Source organism: Melozone crissalis, unplaced genomic scaffold (genome assembly GCF_028551555.1).
Source record: "Melozone crissalis strain CALT ecotype California unplaced genomic scaffold, PUWL_Pcris_2 ptg000066l_1, whole genome shotgun sequence".
Lineage (NCBI taxonomy): Eukaryota > Metazoa > Chordata > Aves > Passeriformes > Passerellidae > Melozone > Melozone crissalis.
Genome location: NW_026535844.1, coordinates 7553360 through 7578482, shown reverse-complemented (window position 1 = coordinate 7578482; position 25123 = coordinate 7553360). Strand labels below are relative to the sequence as shown.

The 25123-nt window shown below is 50.4% G+C and overlaps 3 pseudogenes; 2 read left to right on the top strand and 1 right to left on the bottom strand.

Annotated features, from left to right (window-relative positions):
- The window catches only part of LOC128945472 (zinc finger protein 208-like), a 294561-nt pseudogene that overhangs the window by 188279 nt on the left and 81159 nt on the right, over positions 1–25123 (top strand).
- LOC128945543 (serine/threonine-protein kinase PAK 3-like) overlaps positions 1–25123 on the top strand; it is a 56662-nt pseudogene that overhangs the window by 7636 nt on the left and 23903 nt on the right.
- On the bottom strand, positions 7583–13999 carry LOC128945544 (zinc finger protein OZF-like; annotated as a pseudogene).

Below are 25123 nucleotides of genomic sequence, written 5' to 3'. Positions count from 1 at the left end.
ATGTGAGTGCACTTAAAATCACATCCTGCTAACTCCCTGATCTGGGTCCTTGCTTTCTGGATCAGTTCTGCTACCAGCTCCTGAGGCTTTGTCAGTCTCTTAGATCATTTGTGACTGAGGAAAACCCATTCTATGATCAAGAGAGGGTCCCTCTGGTCCTGGCCCTTTTTAGGTGTTTCCTTTGCCTTAGGTGTTTGTTTTTCCTCCCACTGGAAAATAATTCCATCCAGGTGTGGCAACTTACCTAGGATGATAAATTTAAATGGCAGGTCAGGCCGACATCGGTTTGCCTGTCTTGTGGACATTGCAATCTGAACCTTTTCTAGAGCACCCCCTTTCCGTGCCTCTGGGGTAATAGACCTAGGAGCACCTGGGTCCTCTCCCCCTTTCAAAAAATCAAAAAGAGGGGCAAGGTCTTTGTTAGTCAGACTGAGCCATAGCCTTACCCAATTCAAAGACCCACACAACTTGTGGACATCCGCAAGGGTCTTGATCCTTGGATTGATTTCTAGTTTTTGAGGAACAATGGTCCTATTTCCAATTTCTAAGCCCAAATACTTCCAAGGTGACATCTTTTGAATTTTCTTTTCTTGGAGCTCAAACCCTGCAACAATCAATGCATTGATCGTTAGGTCAAGCGCATGTGTGAGTAAAGCATCGTTGGGGGCACACACGAGGATATCATCCATATAATGATAGATGATGGCCTTCTCTGTGGCTGCACGCACTGGGGACAGCAGGGAAGAGACATACCACTGGCAGATAGCTGGAGAGACCTTCAAGTCCTGAGGAAGAACTGTCCAACGGTACCTTTACATAGGGGCTTCCATGTTGATGGAAGGGACCGAGAATGCAAAACGCAGTGCATTGTCAGGGTGCAAGGGGATTTGGAAAAAACAATCTTTAATATCAATAACAGCTGATTTCCAATCTTGGGGAAGCATTGTTGGGGATGGCATACCAGGTTAGGGAGAACTCATATCTTCAATTACATTATTAATTTGTCAAAGGTCATGGAGGAGCCGCCATCTCTTTTTGTCAGCTTTTTGGATGACAAACACTGGGGAGTTCCATGGGGACATGGCCTCCACAATGTGACCCTTTTTTAGTTGCTCTTCCACTAGTTCCTCAAGCGCCTTTATTTTTTGTTTACTGAGCGGCCACTGTTTCACCTGAACTGGTTTGTCTGTTTTCCACTTCAGTTTTTGGGTGGGGCACTGTTGTTCAATGACTGCTGTACAAAAATGCTGTGGAGAGTCTGGAATATCAATTGTGACACCCCACTGGGCCATTACATCTCTCCCTAACAAAGGTTCTGAATAATCTAATGGACGAATGGACAGAAATGGATGAATATTTGCCAATTGTCCATTTGGTCCCTCAATTTGAATGATGCTTTTGGATTGTCTTGCCAATTGCAGGCCTCCTACACCTTGAATGTGACCGGCATCATTTTGCAAAGGTCAGTGTGCTGGCCAGTCTTGTACTGGAATCACTGTGCAGTCTGCACCAGTGTCTACAAGCATCTCAATGCATTTTGACTCCCCACCCCCACTGACATTACACCATAATTTGGGTTTGTCTTTCCCAATAACTTGGACCCGGGCAACTGTGGGCCCTTGTTTTTCAGTACTTTCAGGTAAAGACAGCACAGGGATGGCTTGTGCAACAATTTGTCCCTTGGGAAGAAACAGGGGTGGGTGGAAACAGGGCAGCCCGAGAACGAATTGCTCAGGATCTGATGTTGTCATTCCTGGAGCAATTTCGATCTCTTGTGGTGTGTGTTTGGTGTCCCCAATGACGATGTACTTACAACGAATTCTTCAACAAATTCCAAGTACCCTTCTGTTCTGGACTGACAGAGACAAAATGCCAGTCAGTGTCTTTCAGGTGGAGTGATTCTGTCAGCTGCAACCTGTAAGGCTCATTGACAGAAGACGTGATTAACATAGGATCACCCAAATCATAACAAAGGTTATTTTGTTTTACTTTTAACAGTGGACCAGCAGACGTAGTCTTTCAAGCACCTGCTTCACTTACAGAAATATTACCGCGTGCTTGATTTGTTTTGCGACCCTTATTCCCTTGGCCTGCTCTTTTTGTGTCTGCATGCCTGGCAGGCCGGCGCTCCCTCTTCAGTTTTTTTGTTGTTGTTCACCCTCAGGGAGTGCTTGTAGTTCTTCTCCCCTGCCATGTCTGAATTCATCGAATTGCCTTTTCAGGGGGCACTGGTTACTCCAGTGCCCAAGGTTATTGCAAAGCAGGCATGGCTTTGTGGGCTCAACCATTGCTGGTCTCCGCTGCTGCCCAGGGTACTGCTGTGCTGAGGGAATGGCCACAGGGCTGGCAATGGCAACACACTGAAGTAGTCTTGGCAGCAGTCTTGATCTGGTGTCTTCAGCTACACTCATCAGAGGCACTTTCCTGTTACAGGAAGAGAAGCATATCTTTTAGTGTAGGGGGGGTTCTATAGGAAGGCTCAGGATTGCTGCTCAACACTGTTCATTTGCATTCGTAAATGCCATTTCCTCTAAAACCTCTTCCCTAGCATTCTCTTTTTTAACTTGTATTTCAATAGCTCTAGTAAACCTTTCTACAAATTTCAAAAAGGGCTCTGATGGTAGCTGTTTAATTTTGCTATAGGGCTCGAAAGGCCCCTCAGGTTGGAGGGAAAAGAATGCTTTTTCAGCTGCTTCTTTTACTTTCTTGAGTGTTTCTACAGGAATTGCCATAGCGTGGATTGAGGGTAAAGACCATTGGCCCTCGCCAGAGAGGTGGTCCGTTGTAATAGGCACACCATTATTGTCCTTCATTGTGTTTGGATCAGCATGCAAGCCTGGAAGAGTGTCTTTTAGCAGTTGTTTCCATGCTAATTCTCATAATTTGAATTCTGTGGAGGTCATGAGACACGAAAAAAGCTGTTTTAAATCATGTGGGACTACTACAGTCCTACTCAGTTCAGAATTTAAAAGGCCACGGAAATATGGACTGTGTGGACCATATTCTTTATGAGATTTACAGATCTCTTTAATCAATTGTTGTCCAAAAGAGTTCCAATTAGCAGTTGGGGCTGCCCCCCCTTGTGCTGCAGGCTGAAACGTAACAGGAGCCAATGACAAGGTGGGACCCTGTGTTGGGTCGGAAGTTCCCTGCTCTGTATCCCTTGAATTGGAAGCATTGGGATAACAGATACAGGTTTGGGGACAGGCAGTGGGTGTGTCCCCACCGTGGGAACCCGGGGAGGAGGCAGGGATGCAATGGGCACAGGGGGTGGAGACAGGGGGCTGGCAAGGGGCGGGGACACTGTGGGAACAGGGGGCGGGGGCAGGGGCAGGCAGGGGGCGGGGACACCGTCAGCAAACGCCCCCTGGGAGGAGTAGAGGGGTGGAGCTGAGGGTACTGCAGGAAAGGGAGGGGGATGGGGGAAGGTATCATGAGGAACAGGAGGCAAGGGGGATGGGGATGGAATTTTAGGATGCTTAAGAGGATCTTGGGAAGAAGAAGACCAGGTTTGGGATGATGTGGCATCCTCCATCTTGTGGACCCCCTAGGGACTGGGGGCCATTTTGGGCATCACTGCTCTCTGAAAAGCTGACACGTGCTGTGGGTTTCAGAGGAGGGGGCACGGGATTGGGAAAGGTTCCATGCAGCCTGGCCAGGGCCTTGTGGACACGGCTTCTCAGGCATTTTAACAAACTCAGGGAGTCAACTTCCCAATGAGAGTGCTCTCTTTAAAATACCAAGTTTTGGGGTAAAAGGTTTAGGGGTTTTAGAGCTAGGAGAGAGAGAGACAGGGAGAGCAGAGGTAGATGGCTTTACATTTGGCTTTTTCTCCAATTCCTTTTGTTTGAGCAAGGCTGTTCGAATTTGTAAACTCCAGAACACAAATTTAGCTGAGGATGTGTTCCCAGACTGTCCTAAGGTTATCAATTCATTTCCTACTTTATTTCATTTCCAAAATTGAATATTGTGGATTTCTTTAGGGGAGACTTGTGGGAAGTGTACAAAAAGCCATCTTATAAACTGTTTCAATTTACCTTTAGAGGACTTCACATTACCACTGACTAAAATACTAACAATATGATAATACACTCCTTTTTGTACTGTGCTGAGATTCGAGCCCATGTTAGGTGTAAAAGGCAAAGTGCAAAATCCCGCCTGACAAAAGACTAAGCCAAACTCTGCTACTGATTTCTAATAAAAAAAAAAAACCACACAGATAGGAAAGCGTTAACGAGCAGACCAGACAAAAGCTTTCAAGTGCAGCTGTATTTACTTCTTTTAAAATTCCCGGGCAGCAGCAGCAGGACACGCCCTGCCGAGCCGAGGAGGAGACAAAGCCTCTCCCGCCCGAGAATGCAGCCCCCCCGCAGAGCTGAGAGAGCAGCCTCTGCCCACACCACGTGGCAAGCCGAAACCAGGGCCGGCCCGCGCTGCATGTACAGAGCACCCCCCGCCTCACGCCGAGAGAGACCCCCCGGCCACGTGTAAAGGGCCCCCCTCCCCTGCACAGAGAGATGTCAGAGTCCCCCGCACTGAGAGAGCTCCCCCCCGCAGAGAGAGCTGAGCACGCTGCGCTACTGAGCCGGGGGGAAGGGCAGGGAGAGTGCCCCCCCCCCCGCTCCTCTGCCGGCGCGAATTCCAAAAGACAGCGAAACACGCCGCAAAAGCTAAAGCCTAAAACGCAATGGTATCACGTCTATGGGGCTGCGCAGCCTGAAAGCAAAGGCAAAAAAGGAACAGAACTCACGGCAGAGTCTGTTTTTGAGCTTCTGCTCCACCAAGGAGCAGAGAATACTTAATGAAATGGAAGCTGTTGCTGGCCAGTCAGGCAGGGTGTTCTTCACCGGAACAGGACCCCTCTATAGGCAGGAGAGGCTACCCTGTTCTTCTTCTGGAAAATCCGCTCACCAGAAAGGAGCTCACTTTCCAGAGGCACCGAGCAGTCCACGAAACTTTTTCTGGGCTTAATCCCAAAGTCTCTGCTGAGAGCGTTGCAACCAAGGCTCTGCAGCTGGGTGCACGGCTGCCGAAGTCTTTCCAAGGTACTGAGATTCCTTCTTGGGGCTGCAGAGTCGCTTTGCCCCACCATGGGTGCCAAAATATTGGAATATGAATCCCAGTATTGCCAGGTAGATTGTGCCTGGGCTTGTCTGACCCTTGCTGCTAGGCCAAAGGCAGCAACTGTGGTACTTCATCTCAGAGACACCTTTGGCTGGCTGGAGGTTGCAGCTGGGAGTTGAAACAAGTCCAGGCTTGTAGAAACTCAGTTTACCTCAGGTGGGAAGGCTTCAGGCGATGGTGAAGAGAAAGGAGACGGATTCTGTTGGAGGGTTAATATCCAGAGTTTATTCCATGGTCACAGAGGTCTGAATCTCAGGTAACAGCTCCAACAGAATCGCGAGCACATGGTCCTTGGTCAATTTAAGCCCAGGGACAGGGGGAGCGGAAGGGACAGGTAAAGCACCAACCTAGTAGGAAGAGGAGGGTCTCAAGGGACGAGGGACACCTAGACAGGCCAATGACCCCAGGCCTGGCTTGCATCCTTTGAACCTGACCAACCACACGATGGCCTTGCTGGAATGTTAAGCCTGATTGACAGCCCAGCAGGGGGCGAGGGGGGAAGGGGAAGAGAGGTATTGCCACACCTGGGGAAGGGACTGGGAAGTTTAAAACAGGAAATTGCAACACACTGCAACAGTTCTCCAAACAGAGTAGGGGAATTTTGAAGCCTTGAAGGCCTTGAGGCAACACAATCTATGTGAGCTGGGTTTTGTGCCTGCTTTTAGGATTTTCTCATTTGAATGCAAAAATTTTCTGCTTGGCTTCATGGATAGGGAGGCAAAAGAAGGCCTCTTTCAGATCTAAAACAGTAAACTAGGGTAGCTCATCTGCCAAACATGTTAGTAGGGTGTATGGGTTTGCCACAAGGTGTACTGCCTGACCCTAGCCCGTTGTTTTCCCTAACTTGCACAGAACACGCATTCTCTGCCCTCCCTACTATGTTAGAGGCCCATACCCCAGGAAACACTGGATCTATTATTGTTAATTTCATCCTTATTTTCAATTTCAGTTTCACTAATTGTTTAAATTAAGCTCAATATATCTCCATATTCTTGATCCTTTACCTCTAAAATATATCCCCGTCTTTAAATGTGATCTTTGCTTCCATCCGCTCCAACAAGTCCCTACTCAACAGGGCCTTTGGAGAGTTGGGCATATACAAAAAACCATGACTATTTTGATGGTTTGCAAAATATGATTTTTCAGATTGGCCAGTTGCCCCCTTACCATAACATCTGTTACAGGCATCGAGGCTTTATTTAACACTGAGTTTGCTGCCCCTGTGTCTACTAAAAATTCCATTTTCTTAGCTCCCATCTTTCTACCCCATCCCAGCCTTTTGCCTTAATTCAAAGTCTTGGGGTATAAAATAAGCTGAACGCACTCAGCTTTAATTATTTCTGCTGGGTTTCTTAAATTACATGAAACTCTCTTTTCTAATAATTCAAACATCCTGTTACTTCTTTGCTTCTCGTGACCAGTTGCTACTAAATTCCTTAGAGCTCTCTGAGTAGCCTTGGTTTCCTTAGAATAACATAAATTATAAAGTGCCTGTCTTGGTCTCTTCCACCTAAACTCTGCTTTACAAAATCTCATTCTTTCCCAGTTCTCTTCCTGCACAATCTAATTCAAGCATTGTTTCTACTGACATTCACTTTGCTGCCTTGCAAAAAGCTGTGCCTGTTACAGCAAAAACTCTGATATGCCCACACAGACACACACACGCCCTGCATCTCAAATTCATGAGAGTCAGGGCTTAGGTTGCTGTGGGAAGGGAATTCCTGGAATTCCTTTAATTTGTTTTACCACAGTTAAACATATATGACCATACGGCAGTTTTTCTGTGTAAAATGCTACACTTGTTGCAAACAAAATACTAAAATCTCCACAAACACAAGCCTACAATACCGAGAATCAAATTACCATAATGTGGGGGAAGAACCACTCAAACTCACTGGGAAAGGGGTATCTCTTAAGAGTGCCCACTATTCTCAACACAACCCAACATACAACACTTCAGCATCTACCCACATCAGCTTATCAGCGTCTTCTGATCCTCACACACTCTGGACACAATCAAAATAACAGCACACAGTAAAATTCCAGGGACCAAGTCCAAACTGCGGGGGCAGAAGAATCCCCTGAGTTCATCTAGCCACGGGTAAAATGCGCACAATCTACACAAATCACACACCACCACCTTTAAACACAATAAATGACTAAATGTCCTCACCCACGTTTCTCCACTTGTTCCACTACTCCATGGGGTGTTCCTGCCCTCACAGCCTGCCCCAGCCAGCGCTCCGGGCCTCACCTGGCTGCTTCAGACATGGGTAGAACTGCCCCCGCATGCCGTGGGTACACTCACTCACTCACTCGATCGCTCGGTCTGTTTTATACACCACACACTCACACAATTACAAACACACCAACATTAACCACACAACGCATTAGCCATACAATGTCTGGACACCACAAGCGCACAAAGTTCGGGTTCACTCGGCTCACCCCAGAGTCGCTAGCGGCCGCTCCATTGAACAATGAACCCGTTCCCAGTTGCGCTATCAACCAGGAACCTCTGCCACTGACCGTGCTCCTGGTCGATGGCTGCCTGCAAGCACAGGGCCGAGGCTGTGCACTCAGACGTCTCTGAGTGACTTATCAGCAGCCCTATCTCCCCCGGGCCCTTTGACAGACATACCGTGTATCTGCACAGTGCAGGTCATTGTCTGTGTCTGCAGGAGGCAAGCCGAGATGGAGCAGAGCTCCTCCAGGAAAATCCCAGGGAGCGCCCAGGAGTCCGTCCTCCCTTCCGCCCCTGTGAGGACAGACAATTGCCTAGCTGGCTCGCCAAAATGATTAGTGGAAAAAAGAGAAACTCCACAACTTTGTAAAAAGTCGTAAAGCCGGTATGTTTAGCGCTGGACACATGTGGGAATTGTTGTTCTCCCTAAAGGAGACGCGCACCCTTGAGAATTCCCCCTTGCTTATACATATGCATATAGTCTCATTCATATTCATTTCACTGATTTCACGTTACAGGTTGCAATTAGTTTTTATCAGTCCTTGCCCTTTGCGCAGGGAGCTCTCTGGTCAGCCTCATCCTTTGCCCCCAACAAAGGGGCCTCCACTTATCTTGGGGGTTTGAATTCCTTCTCTTGGTCGAGGCCATTCTGTGAGCACAAGATTTTTTCTTTGTTTTTTTTCCTCTCTTGTGAGAACAGGGAGTCTTAAGCACAGATAAACAAGTTACAGGCTCAGAACAGCACTTTTCACCTAAATCCAAAAATGTATTTCTATTTTGTTAAAGTTCTACATTGTCTCACCCATCCAGGGAATTACGTGCTCTGACTCCATGATTTTAAAGACTGAACAGATGCTTTATTCTGTACTATATTATACTACATTACACTATTGCTATACTAAATCTATACTAAATTACATACTAAAGAAAAACCTCTGACCCTTTCCAGACAGTCACGACCCAGCTTTGACCTAATTGGTCAATCAGTCCAAACAACCATCACTAGTGTCCAATTAACAAATCACTCTTGGTAAACAATCTCCATAACACATTCCACATGTGCCAAACAACAGGTGCAGCAAGTGAGATAAGAATTGTTTTCTTCCTCTCTGAGCTTTCTCAGCCTTTCCACAGCTTCCCAGGAAAAATCCTCTGAGAGAGAATTATGTCTCTGTTCAAAGAAATGTGCATACCACAGGGATTTGTCCTCCCTGGTCTCCATCTGCAGCTCAGTGCCTGGGGTAAGGAAAGAAAAGGAGAGGAAGGAATGAGGAAGGAAGAAGGACAGAAAGAGAAGAGGAAGGAGTTGTGGACAAGGAGAGGATGGTTTTTGCCTCCATGCTAGAGGGAAGGGGAAGGGATCCCACCAATTCATCCCTGGCAGGATGGTGTCAGCAGTGGGGCTGTCCTGCGGCCAGGGGCAATGCTGGGCTGAGACACAGAGCAGAGGAGAGGGGGAAAGGGGCAGTGACTTCCTCCTCACCTGCCTCAGTGTCCCAGGCCATCTTCCTTTTCCTTGCAGCCTCCTCCAGCTCCATCCAGACAAAGTTTGGGATTGACAAATCCTGGCTTGGGGGAAAAACAGTGGGTGAGCCCTTGGTCCTGCTGCCCAAGTCCAGCTCCAGAAGTAACAGCCCTGTCCACAGCCAGGCAGGCCCAGACCCTGCTCATCTCCAGCTTCCCCCACCCCTCCAGGCTGCCAGAATTGGCCTTTGCTGCTCTCCCCACTCTGATGCCAATATCTCCCCCCACAACTGGTACCACCTCCCCAGCCAGTTTGCCACAGGAACCCTCCACATGTCTCCAAAGGGGCATCTGCGTCTCACCCTTGGGGACCTGCAAGATCCAAACATCCCCTCCCCTGAAAACAAACCCTTCCAGAGATTCCCCGATGGATTTGGGGTCAGTTCCCCCTCCCTGCTCACCTGTGGGATCTGGGGGATCGATGCTGCCAGGGCCAGGGGAGCTGCAGACTCAGCGGGCAGGTGGGAAAAGCGTGGTTCTGCTGTGACTCCTCCTCTTCCTCCTCCTGTTCCTGCTCCTCCTTTTCTTCATCCTCCTCCTCCTCCTCTCCTTCCTCTTCCTATTGCTCTTCCTTCCCTGCCCATTCCAGATCCCACCTCTCCCCCATGGCTGCAGCATCACAAGCATTTGGCTGGAGAGAACCCCCCATGAGCCCCCCAGGGATGGGCAGGGGGCTTGGGGACCCACCCAGTGCAGATCCATTCCCCCCCCTGAGCCCCAGGGAATCACTCCAGGAATCGAATGATGGGGACACAATGGGATCCCCATGGAACTGCTCTTTTTCTGTTCCATCCCCACCGTTCCCTTCCCTCACCCATCATTCCTCCAACCCAAAGACCCCTCCCAAGTCAGTTTGGGGGTCCCATCCCTCTTGCACTCTGAATCCTCTTTTCCTCTGCTCTTCCACCCCTTCCCCATTGTGCCTCCAGCCCCAGCCCTCACCCCTGGGCTTGGTTTTGGGGGATGCAGGCCCCTCCTGCTCAGTCTGGAGGGTCACATCTCCCCTTTCCCTCAATTCTGGCAGCTCCTGGCTGCTTTTTCCTGGGAGGAATCCCTCAGTTTTGGGACTTTTGGGGTTTAGCTTAGAAGTGTGACAGCTCTCTCTGGCTTTCCCCTTCCTGTTGTGGCCCCTCAGCTGACCCTGACACCCTGGGGGTGCTGGGATTTCCCTCCTGGGGACAAGGACATTCATCCCCTTCCAGGAGCCCAATGCCTGGCTGGGGCTCCAGGTCAGGGGGTCCTTGAGCAGCTGCCCCAGAACCTCCCCCAGGGTCTCCCAGCACAGCTGGAGCCACTCAGCCTGGGCTCCCCAAAGGCCTCAGCAAGCCCCAAGTCCCTCCCAGGAACCCTCAACCCCCTCAAACCCAGCATCCCCCACATCCCCTGCAAGTTCCCCAAGGCACCGGCCATGGCCACACCCCCACATGTCACTGCCCATGTCCCATGTCCTCACCCATGGCTGTCTCCCCACCATGTTTCCATCCCTGTCATTGTCCCCCACATCTCCATCCATGCCCGTGTCCCCCCATGTCCCCACAAATGGCCCCATCCCTGTTAATATCCATGTGTCCCCAAGTCTCTCTCCATGTGTCCATGCGTCCTACCCTGACCACACCCAAGTCCTAGTTCAATGTCTATTTTTACCTCAATATGGGATATTTTAAAGGGATAAAGAGAAATTAAAACAAAATCATGGCCAAAAGAAAAGGATTTCCTTGTCCATACCAGCTGAGAATCCATGTGCTTGGGCAGAAGGCAAGAACCTTTTCTGGTGGAGTTTCTATCCCACTGTCTCCAAAATCTTGGTCTTTTCCCCAGTTTTTCACCATTTGGCTACAGAAGACACCCTTGGGCAATAGGAAATCAAAATTGTGGAATCTCTGAAGTTGGAAAAGACCTTGTCCTGGTTCAGGGCAAATTTGGGAGAGAACCCCCAAAGGGGTTCCTTTAATACAGCAGATTCAATCGGCCCTTCCCCCAACTGGTTCAGGAAAAATAAAATACCTCCTTGGAGAAAAGTGGAAAAAACTGTTTATTAAACAATAAAACCTAAATAATATGAAACAATAAAACCTCTTGTTGCTCTAAAAGAGAGACAAACTCACAAAGTCCCTCCATGGTCTGTAGGCTCAGCTCACTCAGTCTCTTATCAATCTCTCCGATGCTGGAAATGTCACAGGCCAGGCCCAGCCCGGTGGGCCACAGGCGTGAGCTGCCTGTGCTCTTCTGGTGTTCAGACCAGAGCAGGTTTAAACAGGTCCAAAGAAAAGGGAAAAGAACTTGTTTGGTTCAGCTAGCTAAAACTAACTAAAAGGAAAGGAGAGCTCTGTCCCGCTGTCTGTCCATCTGCAGACAACACAGTGCAGGAGCACGAGTAAGTGCGGTTTCTGAAAACAAACTCCGTGCTTCTTCTCTCCCCCTTTCACTCTCAGGACAAGTCTTGAAGGTGCAAAACTTCTTATTCAGCATTAACCGAACAGACTGGGGATACAAGCACCAAATATTCAACCCAGAATATACCTCCAAGACCATTTAATACTCCTTGATGTCACAGGAAGATAGAATTGAATGCAAAAGATTTTATGGGGTTGAAAGTCGACAAATCTGCTCTCCCCATGGAATTCCCATTATAGGTCTGCATCCCAATGGATGTTCCTGCCGCTGGGTTTATCTAGGTACCCTCAGGGAACCAGGAAGATGTGGAGCCCCCCAGCCAGATGCCTTCCAACTTGGATTGCCAGGACCACAGATCACCAGGGCTCTGCCCAACAGGGGTCATTGGGGATCATCCAACACGGATCCTCTCATGGGGGATGGAGCTGGAGCAGCACACAAAGCTCTTCCCACACTCGGGGCACTCACAGGGCTTCCCTTAGTGGCGCCTCTGTTGGTGTTGGGTCAAAGTTGAGCTCGATGAGAATCTCATCCCACACTCCCCACACTCGTAGGGCCTCTCCCCCGTGTGGATGCGCCGGTGGATGGTGAGTTTGGAGTTTTGCTTGAAGCCCTTCCCACAGTCGGGGCAGCGGAAGGGCCCCTCCTCCCTGTGACTCCGCTCATGTTTGAGGAGATCGAAGCTCCTGTGAAACCTCTTCCCACACTGGGGACACTTGTAGGGCTTCTCCCCACTGTGGATGCGCTGGTGTTTTCTCAGGTCAGTGTGCCACCCATAGCTCTTCCCACATTCCAAGCAGGTGTAGGGCCGTTCCCCCGTGTGGATCACCTGGTGCCGAATCAGGGCCCAGCTTTCTCTGAAGCTCCTCCCACATTCCCCATACTCATAGGGCTTTTCCCCAGTGTGGATGCTCTCATGTTTCCTCAGGCCAGAGCTGTATCTAAAGCTCTTCCCACATTCCACACACTCATAGGGCTTTCCTCCTGTGTGGATCCTGTGGTGTTGCATCCCCTTCTGGCTGAAGCTCATCCCACATTCCCCACACTCGTAAGGCCGGTCCCCGCTGTGGATCATCTGGTGTTGCATCAGGCTCCCCCTCTGCCTGAAGTTCTTCCCACATTCCCCACACTCAAAGGGCTTTTCCCCAGTGTGGATCCTCTGGTGTTGGATCAGGACAGAGTTGTGGCTGAAGCTCTTCCCACACTCCTCACACTCAAAGCGCCTCTCCCCAGAGTGAATCACCTGGTGCTGCGTCAGGCTGAAGCTCCAGCTGAAACGCTTCCCACATTCCTCACACTCATAGGGCCGTTCCCCAGTGTGGATCACCTGGTGCTGGATCAGGTGCAAGCTCCGACTAAAACCCTTCCCACATTCCAAGCACTTGTGGGGCTTCTCTCTGCCATGGGGCTTCTCCACCAGCTCTGAGCTCTGGCTGCATCTCCAGCCGCCTTCCTGGCTCAGGGGGGCTCTTTCCTCCCCACAGCTTGCCTGGACTGTCAGAGAGCCCATCTGCAGTAGATCCCCTGAAGGTGGAAGAGCAACGAGTGCCAATTGCCACCTCAACAGTGCACTGCCGACAATACCGAACGAATCGAGATGCTGTGATCCCCATCCATAAGATGATCCGAGAGCTGGAGAGCCAAGGGGTGGTCAGCAAGACCCACTCACCCTTCAACAGCCCCATTTGGCCTGTGCGTAAATCTGAAGGAGAATGGAGATTGACTGTGGACTATCGTGCATTGAATAAAGTGACTCCACCACCGAGTGCTGCCGTGCCAGACATATTAGAGCTCTAGTATGAGCTTGAGTCCAAGGCAGCAAAGTGCTTTGCCACTATAGACATTGCCAATGCATTTTTCTCCATTCCTCTGGCAGCAGAAAGCAGGCCTCAGTTTGCTTTCACATGGAGGGGAGTGCAGTACACCTGGAACCGACTGCCCCAGGGGTGGAAGCACAGCCCCACCATCAGCCATGGACTGATCCAGGCTGCACTAGAAAGGGGTGAGGCTCCAGAACAACTGCAATATATTGATGACATCATTGTGTGGGGGAAGACAGCAGCAGAGGTGTTCGAGAAAGGGGAGAAAATCATCCAGATTCTCCTGAAAGCCAGCTTGGCCAACAAGAAGAGCAAAGTCAAGGGACCTGCTCAAGAGATCCAGTTTCTGGGAGTGAAGTGGCAAGACGGACGGTGTCAGATTCCCACCAATGTCATTAACAAGATCACAGCAATGTCTCCACCCACCAATAAGAAGGAGACACAAGCTTTCCTAGGCACCATAGGTTTTTGGAGGATGCATATTCCCAAATATAGTCAGATCGTGAGCCCTCTCTACCTGGTCACCCGTAAGAAGAACACTTTCCACTGGGGCCCTGAGCAGCAACAAGCCTTTGCCCAGATCAAGCAGGAGATTGCTCATGCAGTTGCCCTTGGCCCAGTCAGGACAGGAGCAGAGGTGAAGAACGTGCTTTACTCTGTAGCCAGGAACCATGGCTTGTCCTGGAGCCTTTGCCAGAAGGTGCCTGGGGAGACTCGAGGCCGACCACTGGGATTTTGGAGTCGAAGCTACAGAGGGTGAGAAGCCAACTACACTCCCACAGAGAAGGAAATCTTGGCTGCCTATGAAGGAGTCCAAGCTGCCTCAGAGGTGATTGGCACGGAAGCACAACTCCTCCTGGCACCCCGACTACCGGTGCTGGGGTGGATGTTCAAAGGAAAGGTTCCCACCCCCCACCACACCACTGACGCTACATGGAGTGAACGGATTGCTCTTATCCCACAGTGCGCCCGTATTGGAAACCTGAATCGCCCTGGGATTTTGGAGATAATTACAAACTGGCCAGAAGGTGAGAACTTTGGTCTTACTGATGAAGAGGAACAAGAACCAGTGACACGGGCTGAAGAGGCTCCTCCCTATAACCAACTGCCCCCAGAGGAAACGCGCTACGCTCTTTTCACTGACGGTTCCTGTCACATCGCAGGGATGAACCAGAAGTGGAAAGCAGCCGTATGGAGCCCCACATGACAGGTGGCAGAGGCTGCTGAAGGAGAAGGTGGATCAAGTCAACTTACAGAACTCAAAGCTGTTCAGCTGGCCCTGGACATTGCTAAGGGAGAGAAATGGCCAAAGCTCCAGCTCTACACTGATTCATGGATAGTAGCCAATGCTCTGTGGGGATGGCTGGAGAGGTTGAAAAAGGCCAGCTGGCAGCGTAGGTGCCATGGTTTGACACTGACACAATGCCAGTGTCCCCATGAAAATATATGCTCCCTGGTGTCTGCTGTGAGATGTGACCAGGAATAAGCAAAGCAGGCCCCCACTTAGAAATAAAGAAAATAAACCTTTATTAACTAAACTACAACTCTAAGTAACAAGAAACACACAGGGAAAATGAAAACTTTCCAAAAACATTTCCTCCCCCCCCACCAAAATTCCAACACATCTACCCCCAAATCACCAACTCTCGGTCCATCACCACCCTTTAGGTAATCAATTCTCAGTTCATCAAGGGGAGAGGAATCCTTCTTGTGCCATAGGCTTCCCCAGGAAACACCGCTGAAACCTCGTGTGTTTCCACGTCACTCGTGGCACCGCCTGGAGAACATCTGCCATTGTGACCTCTTCCTTCCATGTCCAGTGCTCTCACCACTGCACATGGACAAGAGCTGCTTCTAGGGTTGTCTTTTTAAGGATGCTTTGTCCCGTTCCAAAAAGGGCACAGTCTCACCTTTGGGACACCTGTGCCCCCCAAATTTCACCCCCTGGGGCCGAGGGGTACCAACACTGAACCCTCTTGGCTCTGAGCCATTCCCTCCCCCTGGATGCAGTCTCTGTGTCACAGGAAACATGGTTCTGTCCATGGCTACACAAGAAAAGTCCAGCTAAGGCCACTCCATCATCTCTTCCCACCTAAGATTCTTCTCTACTCTCCCGACATCTTTCACTTGCCCAGACCTTCACACTTGCACATTTCCTTCCTCCATTTCATCTCTTATCTCTCTTCTAGGAAAGGTTAATGTTCTGCAAAGTTTTCCTTGTCCAAAAAAGGGTTAAAAGCTCAGGCTCTGCCCACCCAAAGCTCCCACAGGGGCAGCCGGGCTGTGCTGCCAGCACAGGATATCAAATTTCACGGTGGCACAGGCGCTCTGTCTCTCTCTGTCTCCTGGGGGGGAGGTGTGGCTGCCCGATGCCTCTCGGGGCTCTTCCACCCTTCCATCCTCGGGCCAGGCCTACCTCACCCAGCCCCAAACCAGCCAGGAGCTGGGCAGGGGAGGCCCGACCTGCTTCCCTCGCTGGAACCCGAGAGAGCTTCCCCCGGGAGTGCTCTGCTTTTTAACCCCTGAGTTCTCAGAGGCGTATCCAATGTCCCCAGTGGCCAAACCAGGTGCCAATATTCAAATGTGAGCACCTACTGGCCTGACCGTATCGCAGAAAACTAACTTCCTCTCAAACCACGACATCTATATAATCTCAGTCCAGTTTATCCCAGTCTGTAGGAACCCAGTCCATTTGATCCCAACCCATATTTGATCCCAGTCCATATTTAATCCCTGTCCATAGCTTATCCTAGTCCATATTTGATCCCAGTCCATAAAATCTGTCATATTTGATCCACGCCATATTTGATCCCAGTCCAAAGTTGATCCCTGTCCTGATTTGATCCCAGTCCAGTTTATCCCAGTCCATAGTTGATTTTAGTCTATATTTGATCCCAGTCCATTTTTTATCCCAATTCATATTTGATCCCAGCCCATATTTGATCCCAGTCTATATAACCTCAGTCCAGTTTATCTCACACTGTAGGATTCCAATCAATAATTGATCCCAGTCCATATTTGACCCCAGTCCATATTTCATCCCAGTCCCTGTTTGATCCTAGTCCATATTTGATCCCAACCCCTATCTGATCCTAGTCCATATTTGATCCCAGTCCGTGTTGCCCGGCACACATTCCAAAAGTCTGCAATTCCAGCTCCCAGCCAGGAAAAGATGTTCCCGCCCTTGAAGGGAAATGGAGCAAAATCCTACAGAGACATTTCCCTGCCAGCCTTCAGGACTTCAGCTCCTGGGACTGGGAATTGAAATACTAATTGGGAAATAAAACAATAAATAATCAGGGGAGGGTCTGTGGGGACAGAGGGGTCATCTAAATCAGGGCAGGGGTCAATTAAATCAGGGCAGGGGTCAATTAAATCAGGGAATGGGACAGCTAAATCAGGGCAGGGGTCAATTAAATCAGGGGAAGGGGAATTAAAACAGGGAAAGGGTAAATTAAATCAGGGGAGGGGTCAATTCAGGGGAGGGGTTAATTAAATCAGGGAATGGTCAACTAAATCAGGGGAGGGTCTTTGGTGGCAGGGGTCAATTAAATCAGGGGAGGGGTTAATTAAATCAGGGAATGGTCAACTAAATCACGGGAGGGTCTTTGGTGGCAGGGGTCAATTAAATCAGGGGAGGGGTCAATTTAATCAGGGGAGGGTCTTTGGTGGTCACTGGGGCAATAAATCAGGGGAGGGTATTGGGTGGTCCCTGAGGCAATTAAATATAGGGAGGGTCTCCGGTGGTGCCTGGGTCAATTAAATCAGGGGAGGGTCTCTGGTGGTCCGTGGGTCCAGGGAGACACTGAGAGAGAAACAGAGCAGGCAAGGAGAGGCAGGAGAGAAAAGGGGACACCAAGACAATGAGCTGAGAAGGCGGCACTCTGCAAACAGAACTGCAACAGATTGAACATGAACGGGAGAGAAATCAGTAAGTCTCAGAGTTTTATTTGCTGTCAAATACATCCCACACACCCAGCCCCACACAATCTCCATCCCACCACTCTGAGTCCCCACGACTCTAAATCACCTCCCAACCTCATCTCAGCCTGATGGCTGCGGAATCGAGTGAGTTTGGCATGGGAATTGAGTTTTTTGAGGTGGGTTTGAGCTCTTTTTGGGGTAAGATTGAGCTGTTTTCACTGGGATTTCAGTGGTTTTCAGGTGACAGATCCATTCCTCTTGGCTTTTGCACTGCAAAGAGATGGAGAATAGAAAAAAATTAAGGTGAAATTAAAAGGTGAAGCAGCCAGGTGTGTTCTTAACATGGATCACAGGGAATGGGAGTGACCAGGGCAGTGCCCAAAGTGCCTCCTCCCGTGGGGGATGGAGCTGGAGCAGCGCACGAGGCTCTGCCCGCACTCGGGGCACTCGCAGGGCTTCCCTTACCGGTGCCTCCGTTGGTGTCGGGTCAAGTGAGAGCTCTGTGAGAAGCTCTTCCCACACTGGGGACACTCGTAGGGCCTCTCCCCAGTGTGGATGCGCCGGTAGGTGATGAGGTTGCAGTTGCGCTTGAATCCCTTCCCACAGTCGGGGCATTGGAAGGGCCTCTCCTCTGTGTGAATCCAATAGTGCTGGAGGAGATCAGAGCTGGTCAGAAACCGCTTCCCACACTTGGAACACTCATAGGGCCTCTCCCCAGTGTGGGTCCTCTGGTGCGTGACCAGGCTGGACCTCTGGCTGAAGCACATCTCACACTGGGAACACTTGTACGGCCTTTCTCCAGTGTGGATCCTCTGGTGCCTGATCAGGCTGGAGCTCCGCCTGAAGCTCTTCCCACACTCCCCACACTCATAGGGCCATTCCCCAGTGTGGATCCTCTGGTGTTCAATCAGGTTGCAGTTCCGCCTGAAGCTCTTCCTACACTCCACGCACGTGTGGGGCTTCTCCCCATCATGGAGCTGCTCATGGAGCACCAGCTTCGAGCTCTGGCTCCGTCTCCGGCCACCTTCCCGGCCCAGGCTGGCTCTTTCCCCCTCAGATCCCCGCCGGCTGCGTTTGCAGCCCCTCCTCGTGCGGCATCTCCGGGGCTTTTCCTCCCCGTTGGCTTCCTGCGCCGTGGAGCCGCTCAAAACGGCCTCTGCCACCAGGTTCTGCCGCAGGCATTTGTCCTCCCTGCTCTCCATGCTCAGCTCCTGCTCTGGGGGAGGAAGGACAAGGACAGGATGGGATTTGCCTCCGTGCCACAGGCAAGGGCAAGGAGATCCCCCCAGGGCTGAGCTGCAGCCAGGGCCATGCTGGGCTGGGAGATGGAGCAGCACAGAGGGGAAAGGGGCACTGACTTCCTCCTCACCTGCCTCAGTGTCCCGGGGCATCTTCCTCTTTCTCGCAGCCTCCCTGGGGTTGGCAATGGGAAATCCTGGTTTGGGGAAAACAAGGGATGAGCGCGTTTGTAGGAGCGTCGGGGGGTAGGACAGTCGGGACAGACGGAGACGAGAGAGCTCTGCAGCCAGGGCGTGGAACTTGCAGTTTATTGCAAAGGGCCTGGGTGCAGGGCCCTGCTTGGAGCTGCCAGGCACAGCTCGGAGCAGGCCCGAGAGAAGAGAGGGGTAGAGAGGGTGAGAGGGTAAGAGAGTAAGACAGGCAAGAGCATAACACAGTAACGTTCCCATTACAACACAATAAATTTTCTTCTCTTTTGAATATTCTATTTCTCACCAACCAATCAAGTACAAGATAAAAATCCTACCGAATTTATATACAGCCTGTAAGAATCATCACATCACCATACTGTGTTACATTTTACACCCTAAAAACTCCTCATTGGACCCCTTCTGCTGAGCTAGTAGGGTCTGCTCTGACCCTTGGACCTGTCTGAAAGCAGAGGGAATTGTTTCATCAAAAGGGGATTACCTTCAGTTGGGCCACACCATTGTTTTCCAGTTGTTCACTAACTGAGGTATCTCAGATCTTGCTTTCATTTCAGTCTTCCTTACACTTTCTATATTCTCAAAATCTTTTGCAAGAAAATCATATTTATAAGGCTTTCCTGTTTCACCTTCCTCAACACACACTGAGTTTGAAGGTCCCTTTTGCCCAAGTCCATCTCTACAAGTCACCAGCCACCTCGTCTCCAGGAAAATCTCCCAAACACCCAGATTCAGCCCTGAAAAAGCCTCCCAGGAGTTCCCCATCCCTGTTCCCTCCCCTCTGGAGTTCAGGGCTTCCCCCCTGTCCCAGCTGCTGGGGGTCACGCTTGGATTGGGGGTCCCCCTTCTCCTCAGTGCCCGCCCTGCCCAGGCTGCTGGCAGTCCCAGCAATGCCAAAAGCTCCCCCCGCTTTGCTGTCCCCATTTCGGGATCCAGGGGCTGTTTGGGCTCCCGGGCTCCCTTCTCCCCTCATTCTCTGCTCTGGGCTGCAGCGGCTCCAAGGAGTCCCCCCTGCCCCTCTCCAGGCTCTTGAGGCTCCCGCCAATGGCGGCGCTCCCCCCTCTCTGGGCTCCCCACTTTGGGCTCCTGGGGGACACAGGGCTCTGCTCCTCCAGGCTGCCTCTGCCGGCACCCGCCACCGCCACCCCCTGATGTCCCCCCAAGGGGCCTTTTCCACTCAGCCTTGGACTTCTTCATTCTCCAAACATCCCCCCAAAACCCCAACCCAGGGACCCCCCAGGATATCCGGGCCCAGCTCCCCCTCCCCGCTCACCGGCGCGATTGGGGGGCGATGATCCCACAGGTGGGGGCTGCGAATTCAGGCAGGGATCGACAGCGTGGTTCCCTCAGCTCAGCCTTGATCTGCCTTTGTCCCTCCTCTTCCTCCCACTCCTCCCCTTCCATCCCCCATCCTCCTCCCCCTCTGTCTTATCCCCACCTCCTTTTCCTCTTCCATCCCTCCCCTTCCATCCCATCTCCTCCTCCTCCCTAACCCCACCTCCTTCTCCTCCTTCCATTGCTGCTCTCTGCCTTCATCCCTCCTCTTACATCCCTCCCCCTGCTCCTCCTCCCTAACCCCACCTCCTCCTCCCCCTTTGTAATGAGTTAATGTCTTAGTTTGTTCAGCAAGTTGCTAAAGACTATGAAAAGGGGAAAAGCCAATAATAGAAAAACCGCAATGAAAGACGTAACAAGCTAGTATGTTGCAAGATGAATATAACGGGCTAATATACTGCAAAATAAATGTCATAAGGCTTAAACTGCAAAATGTTAGAAGCTAATATGTTGAAAGGCTAAATAAGCAAGGTGTAACTATACATAGCTATGTGCCTATTGTTAGCCAAGGAGTAAGGGGTGAGGCCGTTGACACGGGTAGCGGGCCTGCTATGATTGATAGCACAATATTTGCTTATCTGCTCAGTAAGCTTAAAGTTCCAGGAACCAGACCAACCATTCCAGCTAAGGAAAGGTTGATCGTGGGGCAAGAAGAAGAAGACTACCGGCCTTCATCCTCGGACCACCGGGAGGCAGAATACGACTGCCTAGCAACAGGAGGAGAATGCACAGAGTACTACCCTGACAGACACGCCAACCCGGAAGCAGGACTGTATATAAACCCCACGAAATACCAGAAGCGGGCGGCAGTTGGCGGAGCGGAGACTCCCGTGTCGCCCAGCACTGATTTGCTTTTTGCCTTGCTTGCTGTAATCAATAAAAATTCTTAATCTGATTATACTCACTCGGCAGATTGTCCACTCCAATTTATAACACCCTTCATCCCTGCCCTTCCCTCCCTCCTCCTCCTCCCCCACCAGCAGCCACACCCTCGGTGCCCCGTTCCCGCAGCCCTCGAAGCCTGCAGCAGGAGTGGGGATGGAGCCGGGACAGGTCGGGATTGGCAGCGCGGGGCTATCGGCTGCTCCCAGCCGCTGCGGGCGGGGGGAACGCGGCCCGGGCCAAAGGAGACACAAACTGGGCAAACTGGGGGCTGCACATCCAAACTGGGCCTTGCTGGGGACCCTGCCTGGCCACTGCCAGCCCTTGGGGCTCCTCTCGGCACATCCGCCAGGGGGGAACGCACACAGGGCTGAGGCATCCCAGCAGTGGCAGCACTGCCAGGGACTGGGCTGGACTGGGATCGTACTGGGAGTGACTGGGAGTGCACTGGGCTTCTACTGACATCATACTGGGATCATACTGGGAGTGACTGGGACTGTACAGGGCTTGTACAGATATCATACTGGGATCATACTGGGAGTGACTGGGACTGTACTGGGCTTGTACAGATATCATACTGGGATCATACTGGGACTGTACTGGCTTTGTACTGACACCATACTGGGATCGTGATGGGACTGTACTGGGTTTGTATTGACATTATTCTGGGATCATATTGCCATGCCAGTGCAGACTGTGATCGCACTGATGGACACTGGGATCATACGGGGAGTGAGCAGGAGCCTGCAGGAGGCAACCGAGACCATGTTAGGGGCAAATGGGATATAGTGGGAGTGACTGGGATGATGCTGAGGATGACTGGGAGCAGCTGTGAGTAACTGGGATCATGGTAGGAGCAACTGGGAAGAACAGGGAGTGACTGGGTGCATGCTGGCAGCGACTGGAAACTGCTGGGCTTGTACTGGGATGAACTGCGATCATACTGGTGGTGACTGGGATCATACTGGCAGTGAGTGCCACAACTCTGAGGCTGACTGGGAGTGCTTGGGAGCAAATGGGATCATACTGGAAGGAACTGGAAAGATGGTAGAGGGAACTGGGCTACCCTGGGAGATACTGGGAGTGACTGGAAGGAAAGTGAGGGTGAAAGAGAGGAACTGGAACCATGCAGAGCAAAACTGGTTTATTCTGGCAGAGACTGGGAGCACACTGGGCTCATATTTGGATCATACTGGGAGGGACTGGACTAATACTGGGAGGAACTGAGTGTCACAGTGAGCACTCCCTGCACATCATCCCCCATACTGGGCCTGACTGGGAGCAACTGGGAGCAAATGGCATCATACTGGGACTCACTGAGTTGATTGAGGAAGCAACTGGAACCATGCTGACGGCAGCTGGGACCAAACTGGGAGAGACTGGAAGTTGGATTATACTTGTAAAAAATGCATATTTTGTGATTGGGTTATCCCAAATATGAAAATGAATATGATATGTCTTGTGTTAGAAAGTACTGCTGTATTAATTCTCTTAATTAGTGAGTTGAATATGGTTTTAGGTTATTAAAAAATGTTAAAATAGAAACTATGCTTGGTAAGAGGCTTTTTTTAAAGAAAGGACTTGCAGCGAGATAGCAGCCACAGGATACCTAAATCTTTCAGAGAAAAAGAATTTATTGCCCTCTTATCAGAAGAAATGAACTTCTTCCTGCCTCGAAGGCGCTGTTAGGATTCAGAGGCAGAAGCTGGCACTGACCAGACAGAATCCTGTGTTTGAATGGAATTTATGCATCATGTATGAAGTGTATGAATATGCAACAGGCTATTGTTTTTAATGGTTAATCCTGTGTTAACAGGTGTCCTTTTTCAGGCTTGTGCTGCCCAGAAAAAGGTACCCGGACATCCGTAACTCTTGGTATTTATTGTCTCATATTGTCCTAATTCGATTTCTCCAAACTGTGATTACTCTAACTGTATTACTATTTTTCATACCCATTTTATTACTATTATGGTTTTAAAATTTTAAAAGCAAGTGACTGGCGTTTTTCACAATTTGGTAGCAGAGGATGGTTACAAACACCTCGCTGCCGGTGCTTAGGAGAGTCAGAGTGGGGAAGGCGCGCCCTGCCCCGTTGGCAGCCTCGCTCTGTCTCCCCTGGGGTGACCGACAGACGCAGGTTATGGTGGACAAAAGGAGACAATAAAACAAAGAGAAGGGAAAAGGCTCCCTACAACCGCGGTAATTGGCCCCCTAAGAGTAGTAATGTGCATTAAGAATCCGGGAAGGAAAAGGGATTGGTAAGTATTTCTCAGGGGGGCAGGTACAGGGGGATGAATGTGTGTGAATGAGACGAGGGCTGGTTGTCCCAGACCCGCCAAGTGAGTGCTGGAGTCTCCCACGCTGCGTTTCCGACTTTCCGCGGTAAGCGGCCAGGAAAGAGAGGAAGTGAATGTTAACAGGAGTGAGAGAATCCCCTGGGGTAACTGGGACTGGGTTCCAGAGAGGGGCTGGACCCCTCGGAGGAAGGCAGCAGAGGAGTTTCCGAGCCCAATCCACTAGGAAACGGGACAAAAGGGAACTCTAAAAATTCTGTTGGTTTGAGGGATAAGAGTGCCCAAGAGCATCCAGAATTAAAACCTGCTGGGTTGAGGAATTAACATTCCAAGAGCATTCAGGGTTCTGCAAAATTCTGCCGGATAGAGGATATGCTCAAGAGCATCTGGGGTTGGACAGCACAGCTGGGCTGAGTGATATCCAAGAGCACGGGGACTGCCAAGAAACACCTAAACTTGTAATAGGTGATGTGAAAGTGTATGGTAGAGATAATTAAAGCAATTAATGTATAAAATATTGTAAACTCCACACTAAGTCTCTTGACCATCCTGGCAGGGAGCAGTGTCTTATTCATATACATCTAGTTCCTGGACTTGGTTGAGATAAACATCGGGGTTTTTAATGAAAGAATAGAAGCTTCCAGGGCGATAATCGCTGGCTTCCCCAGGTCACCAGGTCCACCCAAGAGTGATTAATGCCTCATCGATTACAGCTACCAAGATGATCCACAGCCCCACCCTGATGCATGTGAATGCTGACTTCCCCGGAGTCTACTGACAACATCAGACACAGGGACTGAGTCTTTGTCCACCTCTGCACAGGTAAAGACACGGTTATGCATGGGAAGAGACACAAAGAACATTCGGTCATCTCTGCCTCGAGCAGAATAAACTGTAAAAGAACTCGCTGCGTCAGGCAGCATTTGTGAACAGGGGGAGACTCTGACATTCGCAGCTCAGATCCGTGTTCACCCAGCACCGAACCCGGGCTCGACGCTGACCCTTGGCTGTGGTAGTGTAGATGACCGAACTTCTGTCTTGCAGGAAAATTAACAAATCTTTGCTAAATTTTCCTATAAGTTTGGCTCTCGATTTGATCATTTATAACAAAAGATACCTTATTGTTGTCTTGTTGTGTGTGAGAGTGAGTCACACACAAAATCAGCCTCAGCCTCCCGGGCGGGTGGGAAGGGGGGCTGTGGAAAGAGGAGTGTGTGACCCACAATAAGCCATTGTTCTCCTGGGTGTGGGGGCTGTGGCATAAGGTACAGGTGACCTGCAAACGAGCCATTGTCCCCAGGGCGTGTGAGGGGGCCGTGGCTAAAGAGTGTGAGTGACACACAAATCAGCCTCACAGGTGAACGGCACCCGAGGCAGCAGAGTCAGGGCCCTCCCAGGAGGCCCGGAGATACTGAGACCCAGAGGCCACCCCAAGGTGAGGGGGGGCCACAGGGACCCGCGATTCTCTGTCAACAGGGATCCACCCTGTGTCCTGAGGGTGGGAAAGAATGTGTGGAAGTGAGTGAGAAATAAAAGTGAGTGAATGTAGATGAATGAAAGTATAGGTAATGTAGATTCTGTATTTTAAGCTTTACTATATCTCCTTGGAGGGAGGTGTATTGTACTGAAAGTAGTGTAAGAAAAAAGTTTTTTATTTTTGTGGGTGTAGTTGAAAGAAAATTGGTATTTAGGTTGTTAGTGAATGTGAAAAACAGAGGAAGAAGATTAATAGATAAGATCTTGAAAATAAGAAAATAAAATAAGAAAACCAGTAAGGTGGATACAGGGAAAAAAAAAAAAAAGAAATAGTCCTTTGGGAGTTATGTTTGCTAACAGAGATACAACTCCTTGCAAAAGGAGAAAATACAGGGTATGCAGTAGTCGATTGGAAAAACATGCAAACTATGGAAAAAGGGA